At 34.1% G+C, this 20,533-nt stretch overlaps 1 protein-coding gene across 12 annotated transcripts in view; it reads left to right on the forward strand.

The window, feature by feature from the left end:
* Window positions 1-954: 954 nt before the first annotated feature.
* Window positions 955-20,533, forward strand: part of LOC129743570 (protein 4.1 homolog) — a 169,371-nt gene continuing 149,792 nt past the window's right edge. For 7 of the 12 annotated variants that reach the window (XM_055735614.1, XM_055735620.1, XM_055735623.1 and 4 more), the window contains exons 1-2: window positions 961-1,195; window positions 2,094-2,590. The gene's annotated coding sequence lies outside the window, so the exon portion shown is untranslated. Of the gene's footprint in view, window positions 1,196-1,267; window positions 1,333-2,093; window positions 2,591-20,533 lie in introns of those variants that run through there. The other 5 variants (XM_055735617.1, XM_055735618.1, XM_055735615.1 and 2 more) reach the window with 5 other exon arrangements.

Genomic DNA, 20,533 nt, shown 5'->3' on the forward strand with positions numbered 1-20,533 from the left:
AGTGACAAATATGCGTCCATTTTTTTTTTATTTTTCATAGAATTTCGTTGCATCAATGTTACACAACAATTTTCATTGAAAAAACAGTTCGTTTCCATAATATTCGATCGAGGTTCATGAGTATACTTTAGAGATCCACGGCATTGGAGTCTACTAAAATTGCGAAACTGTGCGATAACAGCAAAGTGTTTATGTGATACTTCAATCGCGTTTTTTTCGCGATAGAGACAATTGAGATGTTTTTTACAATTAAGACAATTCCGGAAATTTTAAAGAACAAATGTCTAAAAATCTGGACAGTTCGAGAGTTTTTCAGAAATCAGGACAAATCTCGAAAAATCAGCACACTTGACACCTCTGATTGGAACTTGCGTTCAAGCGCACGAAGTACCAACCATGCAAGATTCAAAATGAACACCACCGTTATTTCTCCTCCCGCTCGCAAAGCTGATGTGGGAGAGCATGTGGAGAAAAATGACGTCATCTTCTTGCAGGCAGCAGCGGCACTGCAATGAATGAAGCCAAGCCAGCCAGCCACCCATTTCTTATTCCTATTCGAACTGCTCTCTCCGCTACCATGTCATTCATACCAACGCCAACCAAGATCGGGAGATTCCTGAGAGAATTGTATGGAAAGCCTCACAAACACAGCTAACGGTACTGGTCGTCTCCCGCTCCCCGTTCATGTTGCTTTGCCCATTCAATGCAATGCGTCAAAAGTTGTACTACGGGAACGGGTGTTGGTGTAAACCGATGAATGAATCTCATTGATCGAGCCCTCTCCGCTCTCAATTTAACGGAGATTTGAACATTCGAATGAGATTTCCGCTACAGTTCGACGTCGCTAGTTGGATCACCCGAATTGGACAAACCGGTTTCCGGAACAAAACAGTTGCACAAACCGTACGGCTCTCTCTTGCTCCGTTTCCACCTTTCGATTCGATTCAATCGCATCTCGACCGTTGAGTAGTGTGGACGTGTTCTTTTACCGCTCGCTAGTTGTCCTATAGTGTGGTACCGTCGTCAATCGAACTCGGTTTGCGCGCCGCGGGTGCGGTCATCTTTTTTGCCTCCTTTTCCCGGCGATTATTATTGCTGTTATTGTTGCTTCTTGTTTGTGTTTCTTTCGTTCCTTGCTTTGGTGGGCCCATCATCCCTGTTTGTGGCTCGGCTCCCCCTTTGGGTGTGTTTTTGTGTGAGTGTGTTCTTCAGCAGCACCAGTGTTTTATACAGTTTTATGTGTGGTTTTCTTTCTCCATTTGTTGCCCATTAGGTCATTCAGTTCCAGGGATATCACTGTTATTTTCCAACATTGGAAGAGGCTTTCTGCTGGTAATCAACTATTGATGTGTGATTTCCCATTGATAAGGATGCTACAAGGAAAAAGGAAGCTGGAAGTCCAACTGTTGGATTAAAAGTTACCTCTAACGACGACGACGACGAAGATAGAAAAGGGAGGTGGGCGTATGAGAAGCCGAGGAACAGTCATTATGAAAAAGAGCAACACTTCAACAAAATGACTGGGAAGAAGTATGATGTGTACAGCATACGCGACCTCAAAATAACATAGATATAGAAAAATAATAAGTAAAACGCAATCTCAGAAAGTGGGTTGAGAGAAGCTAACAACAATACCATCAACTATCATGCAGTTATTTTCATGAAGGTGATGTTACTGGAAAATAAAACTCGAAAGCCAAATTACTCCCTTGGAAAAACACAAAGTAAAGTTTCGCTTCGCGATTGCCGGGGAAAATTAGTCGAAAACAAAAGTAACATACCACGGTCTCTTCTAACTCTTGTTCGAAAAAAGGGGAATCAGGGAAGTCACACAACAATAGCATTGTGGAAATGACTAGTTTTTTTTTTGTTTGTTGCTTTGAATGGCTTCTCTGGTTTTATTTTGAATATGCATAAATGGCAGCCACCTTTTGCGCTTTTCTCTTAAGCCAAACATCAAAAGATTTAGTTCCACATATGTACATGAAGTCGGTTTTGTTTTTCAATGGCTTTTTTCATTCGAATAAAAGTTGTTGCAACCTATTTGCGTTTTAAATTCAAGCTTGTTTTTAAATCCAATGTCTTCCCTCTAGCCGTCAGTGAAAATCCTATTGGAAGATTCTGATTCATGCGCCACTGTTTGGTGCATTCCACATTGAAAAAAAAATTAAAGAAAAAAACCTGTGTAAGAATAAGTGAATCATATTTACATCCCATCGTAAGAAGCATTGAGTGAAGTGAATACAGTCAGCCAGTGAGCAGATAAAATATTGTGGTGGCCAAACCTGAAAAGTACCTCAGAAAAAAGAAGAAAATAAGTTAGTTTGTGCAAGTGTATATGTGTAGGTAGGTGAAGGAGCCTCCCAAATACCCCAACCAAGCAGCAGTTAAAAGCCGAAAAACGGTGACACGGCGAAGAAAAATACTGAAAGCGAGAGAGAGTGTTGAAAATCAACAACGAAGACAAGCCAACAAGAACCACCTAAAGTAACAGCAGAAACAACAAAATTAAGAAGAAGCAGCTGAAGCAGCTCGCGTAGAAAAGAACCAGGCGCGAACCTTCGTCTTCTTCGGTGGAATATTTAATAAGGTGCAGTAAACATAATAATACAACATCACCTTTACTTACGAATACACATACTGAAGTTAACAACGTTTTTGGTTGAATGAAGAAAACGTGCCTTCTTCCAAACACGCCTTCTTTGTTGGACACGGAAAGTACTTGCTTGCCTACTTGAAACTTGAATTGAAACATCTTGAAAACTAACGTTACAACTTTGGATCTGGGTGTGTGAAGTTGATTGTTATCAGAAGGATTGCAGTGGAATTCTATCTTGATTCGATGATTCCTGACCTTTATTTTGTAACTTTATTCTGAATCTGAAAATAAATTCTGAATCTGAAATCTGAATTCTTCATCTGAATTCTGAATCTGAATTCTGAATCTGAATTCTGAATCTGAATCTGAATTCTGAATCTGAATTCTGAATTCTGAATATGAATTCTGAATTCTGAATCTGAATCTGAATTCTGAATCTGAATTCAGAGATCTGAATTCTGAATCGGATTCCTGAATCCTGAATATGAATTCTGAATCTGAAATCTGAATCTGAATTCTAAATTTGAATGCTGAATCTAAATTCTGAATTTGAATTCAGAATTTGAATTCTGAATTCCGAATCTAAATTCTGAATCTGAATTCCGAATCTAAATTCTGAATCTGAATTCTGAATCTGAATTCTGAATCTGAATTCTGAATCTGAATTTTGAATCTCAATTTTGAATCTGAATTCTGAATCTGAATTCTGAATCTGAATTCTGAATCTGAATTCTGAATTATGAAACTGAATTCTGAATCGAAATGCTGAATCTGAATTTTGAAACTGAATTCAGAATCTGAGTTCTGAATCCAAAATCTGAATTATAAATTCTGAATCTTAATTTATACTTAATTTATCGGCCTTATCGGTGAAAAGTGATGTCCATTTTAGTAGGGACATCTTAAGATTATGAAATTTTTTAGATGGTTAGAAAGTTAGAAGAAATGAAGAATTTATTTAGAAGAAGTAGATACAAATAGGATTGCATTTACCTGAAAAAAAAAGAAATGTGATGATAATGTTTCTCAATCAATTCTACCCGCTCATTTTCACCATCTTTCATTGCTTCTAACTTTCCCCATCTATAAAATTTCATAATCTTTAGGTGTCCCTACTAAAAAGGTGTCCCTACTTTTCACTGATAAGGCCGATAAATTAAGTTCTCTATTTCCTGAAGCTTGTCCTTCAAATTAACTCCAAAGTTTTTATTGATCGATGTTATGACAAGTTTAGTAAAGTTCCTCCTTTTGCATTAAAAAAAAACACAATATTGCTGACAGTTCTGTCGTGATTTTACGATTATTATGAATCTCAATTCTGAGTTCAGAGATTCACTCATCCACGTCTGTCACTCGCAAGAATAGATCAATGACTTACCTTGTTTTGTTTGTTTTGCTTAGTGTTGCCAAAATAACAAACGTTCCCATAGAAATTTATTTTATTCTATTAATCTCCAGTGTTGCCGAATGCAACTATTCTTTTTTAATTATTCTTTTATTTCAATCGGCTCAAACCTTTTAGTATCACCGAGCCAAAGTTCCTTTTTTCACATCTGTAGGGACGAGATGAAGAATATACAGAAAATAAATCAAATTTAATTAGGAATAAAATAAAATAATAGTTGTATTCGGCAACACTGTAGATGAATAAAATAATATAAATTTCTATGAGAACATTTGCTATTTTGGCAGCACTTGACAAACAAACAAAACAAAGTCAGTCATTGATCTATTCTTGCGAGCGACAGACGTGTTTAAGTGAACCTCTGAATTGAGATTCATAAAATCACGACAACATCAATAGCTTAAACCTACGTCTCAGATATATAATACAACTATTATCTTATTTAAATATTCGATTATTTGAAATGGCTCAAAAATTTCGCTGTACAAAACATAAAAATATATAGTTTTAACAAAACCCTCCGTTAAATTCTCAGATATATTTTTATATTCGATATAGGTTCGAATTGAGTTCTACTTAAGTTATTTTTGAAAAAAAAAAATGGTTCGACTGTCTCCATTACGCCTTTCGAAGCCTCAAATTGAACTAGTGTCTAGTGCTCACCTTGAATCTCTCAACGCTCGCAGGGAGTTGGAAAACATTTTAAAAGTCCACAATTTTACGCAAAGCACTCGAAAGTTTAAATAGACATTTCGGGTATGAACTTCGCAGGTCACAAAAAGCCACGAGCCTTGGTTTGGCCACTCATGATCTAGGACAGTAGTCGGCAACCTTTTGAACCAGAAGAGCCAAAACTATAAATTTTCAAAATTTTATTGTATCAAAGAGTCGCACTAATGTTTGTTAAGCACAATCTATCCAGAATGTTTAATAAGAAAAACAAATCTATTTAATCAAATCTAAGGGACATTTTTACCAAGTTCAAACTTCTTTTAAAGCTGTTTGGCTTTAAAATAATAGGATTTTCAACTATTGTAACATGCTTTTATCTATGCTAAATGTGCATAGCAATTTGTCAGCAATATTTTGTCATTGTTATTCAACATTTATATTATTTGACTGCCACGACTCATCAAAGCAATTTTGATGAAAAATGAAGATTATATTGAAATTTCAACTAATTTTCCAATAATAACGAAAATTCCAGAAATATGGGCATTAAATCAAATGAAACTTCTAAAAATGTAACATCATATACGTATATGTTTCAATATGAATGCATTCGATAGAATAAATATTTGAGTTCAATACTTTGCAGATTGTCCCTACATGTTGCTTCTTACTACTGAAGAAAAAACATGTGGTTTTGGCCTTAATAAATTTTTGATTCTGTGATTGATTGAACTCAATTGAAAACACGAGTCAAATATTAAAAAAAAACAGATCATTTTATCATTTGGTTCATAGTATACAGCTGATAATATCATAATCAGAATATTCTCCTGAACCGAAGTTTCAAGAAAAATATTAAGAAAATTTAAAAAAGCTAAAATATTCAAAATAATAACTGACATTAGTTATGGAATATTGATTAACCTGTGACATGAATAATTTGGACCCTATCACTGAAACTTTGTTTAAATTTGTTGTGACAGCTTTTCCTTCGTTCTATAGCATCATACTTTTGTACTTTAAATATTCGGAAGTACTCAAAGCTTTGTGTGCAAAGTCTTGTAAAATATTAAAAAAATGCAAGCAATTGAATACTTGAAAAATTAGCTTCGGTTTCAAATAGAACGATATGGTTTTTTGACAAAAATATGTTAAGCCTGTGATTAAGCTTTCAATTAGGGGTATAAAACATCTTTCAATTTTTAATAGTTAGTTCATGTGGTATAATGCCTTTTAATAATAGACCTAGAACAAAAAACAGCTTTTCTTAAATCTTAAACCAAAATCACTTTAAATATTTTCAAATATTTAGCCAAAGTTTGCTTTAAAAATTCAGAACAATTTAAAAATAAACAAGTTAAAAGTCAGGTAATGCCAAATTACGTCTGGACTTACATAGATGCTGATTTGATTAGTTTTCATTTTGATTCAAATTTTCATTCAAATCATGAAATTCTAAATTTAAACAAAAAATTTGAAAATGTTATAACTGTACCGAAGTCTAATTTCTGCAATCTTAAATCTTATTTCGAGTATAGTTTATAACATGAATTTATGTTTTGGTTTGGAGTACTGTCAAGCAGTTGAATTTTTATCATGAATTTCAAATATTCTATTTAATAATCTTTATTCAACACATGAGAATATATAGGATTGCTATTTACTGTTTTTAAGTTATTGTTCGTTAAACTTGAAAATACTTTTCAGATTGATTGACTTATTCCGATTACGTTATGTCTATTCACAGTACATATTTTAAAAAGTTTTAAAGGATGTTTGCGATTGCTTAAAACTGAAAAAATAGGCAAGAATCGCGGTTCTATCGGAAAAATAGCGTTGTTCCAAAAATAATTAAATAATGAATAGTGCTCTTTTTCACACGTTAACACAAAATTACTCACAAATAAAAAGTAAATGATTAAACAAAAACAAATTTCGTGGTGAAATGAATTTTAAATCCGCAAAAAATCCGCAATATCCGGTGTTGGTGATTTGACTTGATTTTAGTTAGTGTTGTTTTTTTTGTTAATTATGCATTCCAGGATGAATGAAAATTCAAACCCTTATCTAAACGTTTTATGCTTAAAAACTACGTGAAACGCAACAAAAATCAAATCATACTTATTTAAACAAACAATTTTATTGGCGCTTCAGTTTGTTCCGACAGCGATAGCATTATTTTTCTTCTGGATCTTTGTATGAAAAACAGTGTTTGAAGTCACAATGCTCACATATTGATACTGTGCGATTTTTGATTTTTTTTTCAATCAAATCGATACTATATATTCTTACAGTGAGCTAAAGAGCCGCAGCTATACATCAAAACAGCCGCATGCGGCTCGCGAGCCGCAGGTTGCCGACCTCTGATCTAGGAGATTAAAAATATAATGCTGGTAAATTGTATTTTTTTTATAGGTAATGGAAACTCGGAAACAAATTCTTATTACTTATTTCCGGCCTCTTCACCGGATAAAGAACAGTTTATTTCACTTGGATTGAGTATTGGTTCACCTTTATTTTTTTTATACACATTCAGAACTTAAAAAACGTTTTTCCTATCCGTAAAGTTTTCTTATGCCAAATGAAGAGTTATGAAAAATGTTTAGTCCATCCTTCATAAGGAATTTTGCCGAAACGTTTGCTAGCCAGGTTTAAGGAAGTTTTCGATCATACACAAATAAAGGGTGATACGGTCAAAATTTGGTTAAGAGAAAACGCGTGTAAATCGGTAAAATTTTTTATTTAAAAAATCGAATTAAATTTCTTTTTCAAGTTTAATTAGATAAAATTCAGGAAAAATATTCAGGTAGGCTTCCGTTTTTCCAAATCCGGATTGCCGGGCCTTACGCTTAACTCCTGCCATCAGATTTTGTACAGCCACCTTGTCCACCTTCTTCGCCGCAGAAAGCCAGTTTGCCTTGAACTGCTGCTCGTCCTTAGCAGTTTTTTTGGTCTTCTGTAGGTTTCGCTTGACAATAGCCCAGTATTTCTCAATTGGGCGGAGCTCTGGCGTGTTGGGAGGCTTCTTGTCCTTGGGAAACACCTACACGTTGTTGGCGGCGTACCACTCCAAGGCCTTTTTACCGTAATGGCAAGATGCTAAATCCGGACAAAACAGTACGGAACAACCGTGTTTCTTTAGGAAACACTCTTTCACGTGAATTTCTTGGTTGACAGTCCCGGAAGCTATGAAAATGCTGCTTTTCAAGCCACAGGTACAGATGGCTTGCCAAACCAGATATTTCTTCGCGAACTTTGACAGTTTCATGTGCTTGAAAATATCTACTACCTTTCCCCTTCCTTTTGCCGTATAAAACTCCTGTCCCGGAAGCTGCTTTTAGTCGGCTTTGACGTAGGTTTCGTCGTCCATTACCACGCAGTCAAATTTCGTCAGCATCGTCGTGTACAGCCTCCGGGATCGCGCTTTGGCCGTCGTATTTTGTTTATCATCGCGATTTGAAGTCACTATCTTCTTGTAAGTCGATAGTCCGGCTCGTTTTTTGGCTCGATGCACGGTTGTAGACGATACACCCAGCTTATTTGCGGCATTTCAGAGAGAGAGGTTAGGGTTTCGCTTGAAACTACCGGCAACTCTCTTTGTCGTCTCAGCGGCTTTCGGTTTTCGATTTTCCCCCGATCCAGACTTCCTGGCTGTCGACAAACGTTCCCAAAACACTTTAATTACATTTGTAACGGTTGATTTGGCAACTTTTAGCGATTTTGCCAGCTTTGCGTGGGAGTAGCTCGGATTTTCGCGATGCGCGAGCAAAATTTTGATACGCTGTTTTTCTTCCTTGGACGGCATTTTGACAACTGAAGAGTGAATTCCAAAATCAAAATAGGAGCAACATTCTACACACGCATACACCTTCAAAATTAGGGGTGTTCAGGTTTTTTAAATGCAAAATTGAAAGAAATACGTCAAATTGATATTGACCAAATTTTGACCGTATCACCCTTTATCTTTGTTATTCCCTCATCTGAAATTTCTTTAAAATAACTAAATGAATTATAAAATGAAAAATCAGTTTGGGGTCAACTCATAAACTAGTCATCATCTAGTCAATTTGGATTTGGTGGCCTTTGAGTGGGAAAAATAAAGTTTAAGGTAATTTATTGAGAAATGTGATAAGCTCTTCAAAAATTTAATCAGTTGATAGTGCGGAGGTCAAACTGTAGAAGATGGAAATTGTGTCACCTATAAGTTTTGTTCAGTTTGGTCCAATTTATTGAAAATTCGGATTATATTTTACTATTTCAAGTCCAAGTGACAAAACATTAAAATTTATTCCGGTCTTATTATCTTGGAAGTGCTCCAGACGAGGTCTTTTTGAGTTCATGAAAACCATCAAAAAAGTCCTTACAGTTTTACCACGTACTAACTTTATGAGGTTTTGTACCAAATATTATTGTTATAAAAAAATATTAAGAACAGTGCTCCAAAGTACAGAGATACAACAATATACTCACGATGCTTTTACGCGTAATTTATGAATCGATTTGTTGGTCCTTGTCAATTTGAATAATACCGACATACCTACATACAATCGGAAGAAAACTAATGGCTTAAGTTTTTTTAAGTAACAATTAATCTGTGGTAAGAGATCGAAGGAGCGACAGGGATTTACTCAAATGCTTAGAACCGCGAGACGTTGCGTTTAATTTCTACGCAGGAAGTCACATGGAATCTTCTTACTGTGATTATTTTCCTTCAATAAAACTCTCTGCAGTTTAATCACAGAGAACAGATGTACAAGCTCGAACAAAAAATCGTCAAAAAGTGTGTTAAATTTCAAATGCTATCACCAAAAAAATACGTTAAAAGTTGACTATTATTGCGCCGTTCAAAAGTTACAAATCAACTTTAAAGTGCCCAGTTTTCGAAAAGGCGTATTCGTATATGAACTTACAAAAAATGAATCCAATGTCTCAGTAAAATGGACGACTTTAATTTATTGCTAAATAAATGAAATCCGAATTACTTTTAACTGGGCGAAATTTCACTTTCTTTATTTTCGCACTACTATGACAGTTAAGATAACTTACAGCTTTGATATAAGTTTTCGCACTTCTTGAACCGTAATTTATATTAGAAAATGCATCACCGATGTCCAGTCAAATACAAGAACATTCTTGACGATCAGTCTCACCCAGCACTACTGATTCTAGGCATCTCAAAGCGGGTTACTTTCACATATCACTTTAGAATCCAGCTGTTTAAAACTTTGTATTTCTAACAAATTTGAATGCAACACGATGAACGTATTACGAAACATCAACAGCGATTTTCTTGAAGCATGCTAAGCAGCTCATACAACCTATAAATAACTGACTGAAACTTCAGCTTTGTTTTGACAGTTCTCTTTGGTGTGTTTGGAGACATCTGGTGGCCTAGCCAAAAAACAAAAATTAGTTCAAAAAGAGTGTTGGGATTTTTTACACAACTTTCGTGGGCTAGCTTGTATCTGTTCTCTGTGGTTTAATGCAGCTGAGGTATCTTGTTATAGTTCAAATAACACAACTGTGCAAGTTTAAAGACGTTGGTTTTTTCAATTTCAAATCTTCAAAGTTTATAAATTTGTATTCGATCGCTCAAGGAAACACCAAGTGTTCCAAACGAAGTGTGTCAAACATTCCGGTATGATGACCTCATAAAATAGCTTTTACAGAATGAAGCAGGGGAAAAATAATAACTGTCAACAAATTTGAGTAGACTTTCTGTGGTCATGTCTATACACGCGAAGTTGTAATACCAAAAACAACCAGGTACATATCCCGTTGGTTTCCTGATGAAGGGCTTGGTTTGGTGGCGAAGAAAAGTTGTAGGTACGACGTACGTGTTTGCACTATGAAAACTGTCAGTCTCAATTCACCAGTATCGTGTACCCATGTGCTGAGGCAGCCTTGAAAGCAGCCAAACATTCAGAATTAAATTTAAAAGAAGAAAAAAACACGACACCCCGAAAAAAAACAACAACACGCCCGAAATTCAACACTCTGTGTACATATTTTAAATAGAGATGACATAATTTCGATTCGATGCTCCCGCTTGGTCCCATCTTTTTGAGCTGAAAAACCTTGGTCGCCAATTTATATCTTCTCGCGCATATTTGCGGCTGCTGCCGAGAGAAGGTTAACTGACTACAGTACAAATTTGTTTGACTGCCTCGAGGTGCGCGAGCGAATTCTAGTTGTTTAGGTTAGTTGGTTTGACTTGACTTAGCCAATAACGGCGTCCGTCGCCGTTTGAGAATTTCAAATCGATCGTCTGCTAGATTCTCACGTTTTTCTGTGCCAATGTCGAGTCTCTTTGAAGCCGATGAATAACGTCGTCGTCGTCGATCGGTTACTCATTTTCAGAGTCAAACGTCCAGAATGTATAGATTCGGTTAAACTCATGGAATGTGTTGAGCAATTATGTTTATAAACTCTAGTAGGTATCGAAAAAATTGAGCCTGAGAATACTCGTTTTTATGATTCACACCATGCAACCAGACTACCTTGTTGTAAGTTCCAGAAAGTAAACCTTCTATTTTTCCAATGATATCTATTATTAGATTGACTCGAATTCATCAATAGCTTCAATTACTAAAAATTTTACATCTGTTGAAACCATAACATCTCAGGATATTTTAATGTGGTTTTGTATTGCCTTTTTCCAAACATTGTCTAAAATGTGTTTGGGTTTTCTTAGTTTGTTGTGCTTTTTCTCAACATAAGGAAAATGTAACACATTACTGTAACTAAACAAATATCTATCGAGCCTCTTGAACGACAATTTAATTGACATATAAACACAATTTGGGCTGGGCTAACAACTGTCATGTGTTGATCTCAGTTTCTCGACAGCTTTGAAGTAAGGAATGTCAATCCAGATGTGCATGCATACATCTAGAAACACACACTCTGGTACCTAAGTAACTTGGTTGGCGCTGCTGTCACTTAAACTACGAACTCCCCGGTTCAATCAGCGACATCTCCCCGAGCGATTCACTTGGCGATCCTGCCTGACCGGTACCTTCTACATACATATCTCAGTCCGTCCATATCTTAAAGTATTTAATTTTCATTCTTTGGCTCTCCGCGATATCTATAGTTAGTGGGTTTCAAACCCGTTGTTGATGTTTCGCGAATGACACACAAACAAACTTAATGACAGCAGGGAGTGAACGAGCGAACAGCACCGTGGTTTCTGAAATTTTTCTCAATATCTTTACGATGATTATGACGACTATGACGACGACGACGACAACAACGAAAATGAACACAACGACGCGAACTGTGCGACGGTTTGTCTCTCGCTCCGCTAGTTTATACCTACCTAAATTTAATGAAGCAAATATGGGTGGCGGCCGACTCTCTTTAAAAAATGTTGAACCTTCAAGCTGCTTCTCCGATAGTCACGTCATCGCGTCAGCGTCTATGGATCTTCGAAAACCTGCCGCACGTTGGGGAATGTGCAATTAGTTTTTTTGGCGTTTTTTTAATCTTATCGACAACAATACATACTGTTGTTATAACTTTCCTATCATACAATCATACAATTTTTCAAGGCGGTAGGTAAATTCTGAAAAAAAATCTCAGTTGAGAAAGTTCAGCCCTGTGACTCCACGGAGAAAAAAGTATGGTATTTCCAACAATAATTCACTTATAATTCAATCATATATCTGATTATTTCTCGACCAACTATAATTATCAAAATTTCAACAATACATATAATAGACAATCTGATTGATTTCGTACATTCAACAATATATATAATACATTCAACTATGGATGTATGATTGATTTTGGGCATTCAAATGTAATAGATTCAACCGTAATGTACGATTGATGTCATACATTCAACTGTAATTATAGTAGATTCAACTATAACTATATGATTGATCCCATTAACAATATGATAGATTCAACTATAATAATATAACTGATTTAATTATAAATATGATAGATTCAATCATAATAATATGATTGATCTCATGTATAAAAATGGAGGTGATCACCATCACGTATAAACGAACGGTCGGAATGAAGTAAAATTTGGTATCCGAGGGTTTTTCGTGTCAGAGATGGCTTGTATAATAGTTACTCGAACAATTTTATGACGGTTTTCAAAAAAAATCACCAGCACGAAGAAGCTTAAGACGTGTAGATGAAGTTATATATTTCCAGCGATATATTAAGTAAAAGGTAAAACGAAATTTACCGGGTCAGCTAGTTTAATTATAAATATGATAGATTGATTGTTATTTCTATGATTGATTCAATGAGTTCAAGTATAAGTATTGTAAATTTAAATTCTGCTTATATTGGATGTTATCATATCTTGAGATGTTCTTTTCGGAATAATTTTATGGCTACGTTTCATTTTCTTTAAATTTATTATTTCAGCATTTTGCATCTAGTTTGTTTTAGCCGCCACGATGTTAGAAAACCTGACCGGAAATCCCGATATTCACCTCCTGGCTCCTCCGCTGTTGTTCTTTTTGCATCTTGATGTTTGTAGTTGAGTTTATCATATTTACAGTTGAATCAATTATACCACAAAAAATGGTCTATCGTATTTATGTTAGACGTCAACCAGGAATGTATAGTTGAATCTATTATATTTATAGTTGAATGCCGAAAATCAACTATACAATTGTAGTTGAATCTATCGTGTTTACAGTTGAATCATTTACCATTACCATTACAGTTGAATCCATATATTCATAGTTGATTGCGTAAAGTCAATCATCAGTTTGGAGTTTAGTTTATTATATTTATAATTAGATGCAAAAAAATCAACTACGCTTTGATGATTGGTCTAACCAGCTCAAATAGTTAGACCAACTGTGGTCTTTTTCCTTCGTGTAAGAATTGTATATTCGTATCGATGATGTTGATGATTTTCATGCCGAAAACTCAAGACAAACTAGAATAAAAATAAATTCAATGAACAGAAGGATCAAGATTTAAAAAAAAAAAAATGGGTTATAGAAATTAATCCCTTGAAATTTTGAGTCACAAAAACCTTACCTCGTTTTTGAAATTGGTTCTTATTAAGAAACGCAGGTATTCACTACTCACTCACGATAATCAATAAAATTAGCAGAAAAAAAACTAAGACCTAGTAACTATTACTTTATTGCTATTCATTTTCATTGTTTTAAAAATCGTTTATGTCATTGCAAATTTTATGCAGATGTGAAATATCATTTAAGAAATCGATTTCAGCCGCAGCTTTATTTTGTGTATCTTGTTGTTGTGAATGCTCAATTCCACATTACAAAGGGTTTTGATAAATTACACAAGGTCACAAATTTCAAATTTTTTTTAGGTGCAATGAACTTAAGAGCTATTTTAATTTTTTTTTTTTTGAGTGCTCTGAATCGAAATATGACATTAGGTTTTTTTTTTCTTTAAAGCTTTTATTTTCGAAAAAAACTTCTTTTGAGAAATTTCTGAACGTTTTGGACGAAACTTCAAAACATTGCAAAAAAAGTTATAAAGGTTAATAGAAGTTTGAACTTTCCCCAAGACGGCAAGTAAAATTAACTTCTGCGAAAAAAGTTTTAGATGTTTTCTATTTGTTTACTTTTTCCCATTCGGTTAAATATGGGTGTTTAAGGGAACTGTAAACCAAAGTTTTAAATTAAATTGAAGTTAAGATATTTTTTTTAAAGCCAAAATCAAAGCGAGGCTTCAACAAATTTCTTAAATGTATTTAAAGATTTCTTCAGTTAGGCCAGAAATACAAATTATCACTAAAACCATAGAATTTAACTTTTCAAGATTCCAGATTGAATGAAGTCACACCAATTCTGAATCAGTTTTTTCTCTTTTATGTACCTAGTATTGTTTTTTCATCAGTTGTCTATCAATGATCGATTTTTCTCAAAACTGGTGTATTTTTAAGCGTATGAACTCCATATCACAAAAGCTAAAGGTGATAGACAAAATCTGACAACAAAAAATCGAGTTCAGGATGCGAGAATCTACCAAAACAATCATTAAAACATGGGCATCGAAACGCTCATCCTTTGAGTTATCAATTGAATTCTATAAATCAGTATCCTTCTAAAATATTGAGAAACTAATTTTTTATTTTCATATTTTTTTATAACTTTCAAATAAATTTACCTACTTTAACAGAATTATAAGTGAAATGGTAAATTAATTCGTATTTGCTTTATTATTCCAACATTTACTTCAAAACATAGAATTCTCATTTTTTTACCAGTTTCTTATTAATCAATCGAAAAAAGACCCATTTCCCAGCTTGTTTTTGTCAGCATAAGCTTTTAATGATGAATTGAACATGTTGTGAACTTTAAAAATGAACTGTTTTGACTTTCATTCATTGCTTTTGCCAGACACTTTTTGTCTGATTGTTGGATGGAAACAATATTGTTCTCATGAATCGTCCAAAATTCTATAGAAATCGCATTTCTTGGATCATGCCTGAAATATTGCACCTCGCGAAACTTTTGATCTCATCGATAGAACTTTTCGAAAACTTCAGACATGCTAGCTTTATGTTTCAACAATCACTCTGCAAAATTTCAATAAAAAATGTGGCGTAGTTTCAGAGATATTGCAGTTTGAATGAGAAAAGTCCAAAAAGTCCGATTTTCGTAGAATTACTGTATCTCAGGCCACACAAACTCCAGAAAGCTCAAATTTTGTGGTATAATAGTGTGATAGTTGGTCTATCTAACGAAAAAAATTTGATCAAAAAATAACATCAGAGTAAAAAGTTATGGAAGTTCTAATTCGAAGTGACAGTGTGCGTGCTTCCAATTTCTATACAATTATGAACGGTACTGTATGTCCGGAGCTCATAATCTCGTTTTATTCGAAATTTCAATTCGCATTCGTTTTTTGCTGTATTGGCAATATTGATTTCAAATTTGTTAACTAAACAGCTAAACAGCTTAAAGTTTATTTTTAAGCAAATTTCTAGTTCTGAAGAAACAACTTCGTGTCATTAATTATTTTTTCAAATTTGTGTTATTAGACATTAGACTGAGTCGATTTGAGGTCATTTTGGAATTTCTCAAACCCTGGGGTCAAAACGAAGCTCTGCTTCAAAAGTCTTCTATGATTTTTTGCAGAATTTTTAAGCAACGTTTACATGAGTAAATTTGAACTTTTAGGTTTGTATAAGAGAATTAAATATTTTGTACTGAAAAATCAACGTCATTTTTAGTTTTTCTTTAAAACCGAGTCTGCAAATGGTTTTTGTACCAACTTAAAAAAAAAAAGAAATTTTCCGCTGAACAACTTTGTTTAAGACCGTATCTTCGTATTCTACCGTATTGAGCAAAAAAGCTATTAGCTGTTTAACAGGGGTATGTCTTTTGGCATTGAAAAACAATAAATTTAATTGAGATCACTGCTGGGTGCCTAGCGAGGTATTGAATGACTTCTTTCCATGCAATAGAGTTGTTTTTGACATTTCTTACGCACACTTGCTGAGCGTGTACAGATGAGTCGGGACAATTAACCTCAAAAACTCTCGGTACAAATTTCAGTGCAAAAACTGGGCAGCCAGCCGATGAACACGGTCGTTTTTTAGGTTAATGTTCCCAAAATTGAAAAGTATTAGTGACAATTTCTGAATTATGACACTAATACTACTAGCGGCAAATAGGACTATACTTCGGTCCCAGCAGTGTTGTCAATTGAATTTATTGTTTTTCAATGCCAAAAGACATACCCCTGTTAAACAGCTTATGACTTTTTTGCCTTATTAGATACGAAGTTAGGTCTTCAACAAAGTTGTTCAGCGGAAAATTTCCTTTACAAAAATTAATAAATTAGCACAAAAGCCATTAGCAGGCTCGGTTCTACAAAGGAAACAAAAATTATGTTGATTTTTCAGTACAAAAAAATCAATTTTCTTATACAAGCCTAAAAGCAAATATAATTGAAATCAATATTCACCACACTTATTTTCTTCATATAATGAGAAGGCGACACCATCAGCATCCTCTAGTGGACAAAATGGAAGTACTTATTCGAGAAATTTGTCTAAATTGTGAATAGCGTGTATTCCGACTCGACTTGATCAGGGATGCCAGTTATAATAAATGGAATTGTTTGTTTCTATTCTTGCACCAAAAAAATGTTAGTGGATCAACAAACAAACATATAAAAAGGGGTTTGAGAAAATATCTCCATTCATTACTTGTAAATATTTCTGAACAAAATATGGAGCGGAGTAATTACTTTCAATTACCTTCCTTATTTGATTGTTTTAAACGATACATTGATTTGGATGCGCAAAAAGTTTTTTTTAAAGAAAAAGATTTTAAATTCAATCAATCAGAATAGAAAATTTGGCTAACTAATAGTTAAAAAAAAAATATTTATGTAGAAATATCGTTATTTGCTCTTTACTAGATGACGGGTGCCACTTTTCAATTTGGCATAAAATGGATTTGTAAACGATTCGTATTATAAGATGGTATTGTTATTGTCTCATGCTAGATGTTTCTTGTTAATATTTGAACATTTTCAAACAAATTGGTTTATCATTATCAGACTATAAAGTTTGTTAGATCATTTATCAAATTCAGATGTTAGGTCAAAGGATATTATACCGAGCTTTGATCTAGCAATAACATGACAATAATCTCCTTTAAATGTTTATAATTAATGAATTGATTAAAACAAACAAAAAACAAAAGGCTAATAACTAATATCCATGTTTTCTGATAGTGAACTTGGAATTATGCCTAAGACACTTGTGACATATCTTCTAAAAAACATGAAAGAAGTGAAGGCTGGTGGTGCGAATTTAGAATTCATTTCTTAAATGAGCGGAATTTATTTTTGTTATGTGTTCCTAAACTAAACAAAAAAAGTGATGAAAATATGTTTGGACGGCATCCCTGATCAGCATTTTGACAACTCCAGATTAACATTTTGAAAGGGCACAGATTGAATTTTTTTTATTGATTGAAACAAATGTGTGCAACAGAATTGTTTTTTCTTTCAAATTTAAACCAATTGTACTGAAATAAATAAAACAAACTCTTTCGATTGTCAATGAATAATCGGAATGCGATATTTTTCTTAATGTTTTCCCATCATTTATTTGTGCACGTGAACGCAAAATAAAAGAAAATAAAATTTAAGCACATTTTTTTAAATTACCACGAAAAAAGCATCATGTCATTTGTTATTACCAAGAAGTGAAAATTTAGTTCCCGCTATGGAAATGTGACGAAATTAAATAAAAATTCATCTCAGGTTCCGAATGGCATGTATATTGGTTTTGAAATGAAACATTTTTATTATTCTTTACAATTACAAAACAAATCATAATCCAAAATACAAAAAAAAACCTATTTAAATATAACTAGGAAAAATTAATAATAATCATTTTTGATTTTCCATTTTTTCATTACTTTATCTATATTTAATTGACATATTGACTTTATCGTTTTGTATGACATATTCTAGGTATCGGATCGTTGTTAAAAACTCAAAATGAAGACAAAGATGAAATAAATTTCATGGAATTCGATTTAAAGAAACTAAAAAGCGCAAATGTTTGATTAGGAATATGTAGTTTGTTTTCGTTTCTCGTAAAGGGCTGGCAGAAATTTGCAATGCAAAAGTCTATAATCTGTGCTGGCAGATTTTATCGCGAATGTCGTCATTCAATGTATTTTTAGTTATTTATGATGTCATATTAAATCAGCCATTTATTACGAATGCTTGACTTTAAAGTTTTTGAGTCTAATAAAATTCCCTTTTATTTCTTTCTTTTTTTAAACTTTGCGCTTAATCGATAGTAATATTACAATCACGATGTTTAAAAGTATCAGCAGCGGTCATGCTCCTTGGTATTGAAAGAGCAATTGCCAGGAGCCATATTTGAATACCGACCAGCTCCTTAAAGTGTCTAGGAAAAATTTACAAAAGAAAATAGCAACAAAAAACAACAACACCTATCGGAGCGTCACCAGTGGAAAAAATGGGAACCAGTTTAGCACTTACCGCACCGCAAATGAGCTGCTAAAGCTAAAAAAGGACCTAGAATGTGTCCCGGGTTAACATCTGATATAACACTTACCGCTGCCGATGCTTTAAGGGTTTGGATAACGTTTTAAGAATTGTAAGAATATGCGCTGTTAATAATTCATATTTATTCAAAAAGTACTCATTTTACATCCGCCTTTTCTACACACAAAATTTTCGAGGCCGAAAATTAGCAAAATTTTGCTCAAATTTGACCAGCTAGAAATTTAGCAATCAATTTAGCAATATTTTTTTGCTAAAATATCAGCAAATATGGGAAAAAGTTAGCCGCCGGAATGTTTTACTGAAATTTTAGCAAAAACCGGTGATAAAGATCGTGCAGGATTTGAGCCTGCAAGATTTATTATTTTTCTTCTGGAAACACATGGAATGTATAATATTTTCAATCAAATACAAAAACTGTGTGATTTTCATATTATTTTTATTTTTTTCGGAATTTGCACTAAACACTTTTTTGTCACTAACATTTCGATAACTTTCCAGCGGGGAACGGGTTATTTAACGCCTATTTTCGGATGGTTACATCTACGGCCTACATGAACCATCCTTTCCGTACATTCGCGTTGATGAAGTACCGTCACTAGCAGCAGCAATCTAGTCGAAAAAATAGAGAATTAAACACATTAAAACCGGAAAATCTATTTTCCGAATGTAATGTTACCTGTATGCTTCCGTTGTCGATTTGGCCACCTTTTCGTTGTCCACTTGGCCACCAAAGGAACCGTCGGTATCAAACTTCCAAACAGCACTGACTTTTTTCTTAGCGGCAGCAAAAACGGCTGCTGCCAAAATCAGAAAGCGGCCAACGAACTTAGTTTTTACTAAAATCAAGCAAAAATCCCTTTTTGCTATCGTGTCAGTAAAACGAGTCCAATTGCTAATCGAAAGTAATCGACTATTTTTGCTAAGTGGAGGCTCAGAAATTTTGTGTGTATATTCTACGCCACATTTTTTGCGATTGTCAATTGAAAAATCAGGACACCTGGCATCCAATGCTCCGAAAAAATTCACAGTATAATACTTCCATTTCTGTCGCCAGATAGCGCTATTCGTGTCTCCCGATTTCTCGTTAAGTGGGGTATATCGGTTCAAGTATATCTGCTAAAAGTTAAAATTTGCCCTAACTCCTAACCTAAGTTGGAGTGCGTGAAATTAAAAGTGAACTTCTAGCAAACATTTTCGTAGCTAAATTCATATTCTGTTTTGTTATACGTTCCATATACATTATAGAAAGATCGTATGAAAGTTGACATAACAACATTTACCTACCAAAGTGGAAGCAATATATGTACATTGTACATCCATAAATTTCATTTCTTTCTTAAGCGACAAAAACTACACCATTTGGGCGTATCCGACATCTTATTCGTACCTAACGGAAAAATGCAAGAAAGCGCAAGATTTTGCTCTCATAGCTTTCAAATCGTTGCCAGTGACAATATTTTCCAGATCTCTCATTGACCAATATTACTCAATTCCCAGCTGATTTTTAGCCATCTGGATGCACTGCTGGTTGCAGAGTGAACATGACGATGATTTTCTCACTTGAAGCCCGCGCGGGAGCTAAGTTGTTTCAAACAAACATTGCAAACTTTCAACCATATCCGATTTAAACTGACTTCAGGCGATATTTTATACGGTCTTTTAACTATACAGTTGGAATTGCGATTCCCAACACCATTGTAAACGACATAATTTATCATTTCTGATACGATTTCATATTTGCTAGGAAATCTTCTTTTGATATCAAATTTGTGGTATTCGCTTGTGCACAGACATATGTGTCTAACTTTCTCTGATTTTTTAAGCTCTAACAGAGCGAT

Source organism: Uranotaenia lowii, chromosome 2, assembly GCF_029784155.1.
Source record: "Uranotaenia lowii strain MFRU-FL chromosome 2, ASM2978415v1, whole genome shotgun sequence".
In the NCBI taxonomy this organism is placed as follows: Eukaryota; Metazoa; Arthropoda; class Insecta; order Diptera; family Culicidae; genus Uranotaenia; species Uranotaenia lowii.